The following is a 3,906-nucleotide window of genomic DNA, read 5'->3' on the forward strand; positions in this document are numbered from 1 at the left end:
TAACATTTTTAGTATAGTACTCTTCACTGGGTGCAGGCGCAGTGTGCTGTGAACAATTTTTAGTTGTACTGTTTATTTAATACAGAATTGGTTCACATAAATGCAAATTTGTTAAAGTATACAAAGAAAAAAGCAGAAACTTAAACATAAAATGGAAACCAACAAAAACTATTTATTAATAAATCAATAAACTATGGCCAACGGACAATTAAATTAGATTAAAAGTCAAAAATAAAGTCACGGTCATATAACCCATGACCAACTAGCTGCCTACCCCCTCCTGGGTTTTCTATGGTGGAATCTGTGCTGGCTGTCCAATCTGATAAGTGAATCTTTCTATTCAATGGTCCAATGCTCCTTTATCTGAGATGACAATTCCATATGTAGGAGAGCAGCCTGGCAGTAGAGCATCATGCCACATGCAGATACCGAGAAGAGAAACAAAAGAGAAAAAGGTTAGTAAACACTTTAAAACTATTCTGATATTTATATTTCTGAACAAATGTCTAACAGAGACACATTATGCACAGCTGCTCAGCAGCTCTACTCAGGGTATGCTTGACTAAAAGTAATGAGTCTTCAGACTGGATTTAAAATCGGAGTGAAGAGGAATCTCTTATATTAGCAGGAAGATCATTTCACAGCTTCAGAGCCCTGTAATTGAAAGGTCAACCCCGTGCCATAATTCTATTAACACTAGAATTCCTGAAGCCTACGAAAAAACTTGTAATCCTGGCCCACCTTAAATCCCCTTTTGTTTTGTAAATATGTCGATCAGCACAAGCAGCAAGCAGCCTGCGGTCTCATCCCCAGCCTTGAAAGAGCTCAGGTCGCGGGCAAAATTTTCCAAGCTCAAACCAAGGCTCCTTATTTTTGTGTGATGTGCCTGATGTTGTATAGGGTAAATACAGTATTTTTTGGAACACTTGCATTTCATGTGTGTCCCATGTCTACAAAGATATTGGCAAGTCTAGGATGAAAGGAAATGTGAGAAATGCAAGAAATACTGAACCCATACCTAAAGCAGAAACTTTTTCCATGTTATACAAATAATGACGAAAAGTGTATAATGTGTGAAGACTTTAGTCCAAATATCAAATAAACATGTGCGCCTTTATTCAAGAATATTACCAAAGAAAAAAAAACCATTTGATTTACCTGTGGCTGTCAATGAGTTAAAAACTCAAGCTCAAATGTCAATCGACAGGGTATTTACAAATATTCTTCAATGGTGCAGAGGTGGAGTGACGTTCACGTGGTACAATAAACTTGCCTCTCCCTCTCTGAGTTGATGGCATTAATCTCCATTCTTTTCACAGAGCAGCCTGCTGAGATCTGTTTGTTGTACTGGTGTTATGGCCTACCAAAAAGTCTAGGGATGTATAAATAGGCCGTACACAAATATGAGAGAGAGAGAGAGAGAGAGAGAGAGAGAGAGAGAGAGAGAGAGACTAAAAAACCAGGCTCCATTTATTGTCAAAATAAAACAATACACAAAATATGGAAAAACTATACGTAACAAACAAGGCAGAGAACCACATTAACAGCTGTTGTGAGCGCTGAAGTTGGGAAAACTTAAACCCAATTAAAAAAATAATTTCTTTATTCTTAATTCTTGGTGAGTAGAGAGAGAATGTGAGACTGCCTCTTTCCAACTCAGTCAACTGATTTTGATTTTGGCAGCATATCTAAAGTAAACCCGTTCTCTCTTTTATATCCTAGAAAAGAAAAAAAAACCCTAGCAGTTCATTCTGGAGGTTATACATAGCTTAGGTTAAATCTTAATTTATGATATACTGGAATGTCCTAAAACATGAAACAAATAGCCATTTGCATTCCTAAGGAATACACCCTTCTAATTATACACACTTAGAATCTATTTAAACATTCTTATAGTCCATAAAGATCTTACATTCTTCACAGGGTCTTATGATAGTATCAGAGGTCAGCCTTTCCTTATAAATGATAAAAGTTAGTTCCTTAATGCTGTGCACACAGCCCAACTCCTTTTCTGCATAAATCAGGAACAAATCATATAGCTCTGTGCAGCATGATCAACTCAAAACACAGTCCTTGATATCTGAGTTAAATAATAATGTTTGATCTTCCGCACTGTCTAACTTCAAAGTTCACAGATAGATACAAACTATTTGCATGCATTACTTAACTGGCTAACTTACAGTTATTTCTTTAATAAGCAACCAAAAATCCAAAAGCCAGACCATCCAACCCTAACTCACCATACCTTGCTCTGTCCTTCACCTCTCACACTCTCTCTCTTCCTCCTAAACCCTAAAGAAGCTTAATTTATAAACCTACACCCCACCCATAACCAAGGTGAGTTAATTAATAAGCAACTTAAGTGGGTAATTAGGGCAGGGCCCAATTAAGGTAAACCCAAAATCTATACTAATAAAAGGAAAAGCCCTCACTCACTGACTGACTGACTGACTCACTCACTCATCACTAATTCTCCAACTTCCCGTGTAATAATTTTATTTATATTGCACTTCATATTTTAGAAATCTCAAAGTGCTAACAGAGTAAAAACAAAAATAATAAAACAAGAAAATCTATGTATACTTTAACAAAATATCTTTCTAAAAAGATGAGTTTTTAGATTCCGTTTAAAAACATCAGTCGACTGTGGGGCTCTCAGGTAATCAGGGAGGGCATTCCACAGTCTCGGCCACAGATGAAAAAGCCCTATCACCCATACTGCGAAGCTTGGTTCTAGGGACTTGGAGAGTGTTAGTGTGTACAGAGCGGAGAGTGCATGAGGAGGTATGAGGGGTAAGGTGTTCCTGTAAGTAAAGGGGGGCATGTCCATAGATGCACTGATGGGTGAGGAGAACAACCTTGAACTCAATTCTGAGTGGAACAGGGAGCCAGTGAAAGGTTTTCAGGATTGGGGTGATATGGTCATGCTTTCGCACCCTCATCAGGATCCTGGCAGCGCAATTCTGAATATACTGGAGTCTCTGAATACTCTTGCCAGGAATCCCGATGAGGAGCGCATTACAGTAATCCAACCTGGAGGAGACAAAGGCATGGACGAGCTTCTCTGCATCTTCCAGGGTGAGAGTTGGTCGGAGTTTAGCAATATTCTTGAGGTGGCAGAAGGAAGACTTACAGAGGTGTTTGATGTGGGCGTCAAAGGTGAGTTGCAGGTCCATTTTAACACCCAGATTGGTGACAGATGTGAAAAGGGGAATGTTTTGGCCAGCGAAAGTGATACTGGTGATGGTAGAAGAGTGGACATGGTGTGATGTGCCAACTAAGATGGCTTCTGTTTTGGATCTGTTTAGCTGAAGAAAATTGAGCCTCATCCATGCCTCTATCTCCTCCAGGCAGGTAGTCAATGTAGATATTGGCAGAGGAGCAGTAGAAGAGGTGGGGGTAGTCCTGAGGTAAAGCTGAGTGTCATCAGCATAGCAGTGAAAAGATAAACCATGTCTGCTAATGACATTTCCAAGGGGGAGCATGTAGATCGTAAAAAGGATGGGGCCTAGCACAGAGCCCTGTGGGACACCACAAGTGACATTGTGGGTATGAGATTTTGCGCTGCCCAGGGCGACGTGCTCAGTTCTGCTGGTCAGGTAAGATGTGAACCAATTGTGAACATTTCCAGACAGTCCAATGGTGTATTTCAGGCGGTGAAGGAGAATGTTGTGGTCTATTGTGTCAAAAGCAGCTGTCAGGTCAAGGAGGATGAGTAAAGAAGGGGAACCAGTATCTGCTGTTATCAGAAGATCATTGGTGACCCTGACCAGGGCTGTTTCGGTGCTATGGCCAGGGCGGAAACCAGACTGAAACTTTTCAAACAGATTATTCAGTTTGAGGTGGTCATGAAGTTGAGTTGCAACTATTTTTTCCAGAACTTTAGAGAGAAATGGAAGATTGGAG

At 40.0% G+C, this 3,906-nt stretch overlaps 1 long non-coding RNA gene across 1 annotated transcript; it reads right to left on the reverse strand.

The window, feature by feature from the left end:
• Positions 1–211: 211 nt before the first annotated feature.
• On the reverse strand, positions 212–2,269 carry LOC120517871. The gene is made up of 3 exons (XR_005631127.1): positions 2,246–2,269; positions 1,159–1,372; positions 212–396 (listed from the first exon to the last, which is right to left on the reverse strand). It is a non-coding gene; the product is annotated as an uncharacterized LOC120517871 (long non-coding RNA).
• Between the last annotated feature and the right edge of the window lie 1,637 nt (positions 2,270–3,906).

This window comes from Polypterus senegalus, chromosome 1 (genome assembly GCF_016835505.1).
Source record: "Polypterus senegalus isolate Bchr_013 chromosome 1, ASM1683550v1, whole genome shotgun sequence".
Lineage (NCBI taxonomy): Eukaryota > Metazoa > Chordata > Cladistia > Polypteriformes > Polypteridae > Polypterus > Polypterus senegalus.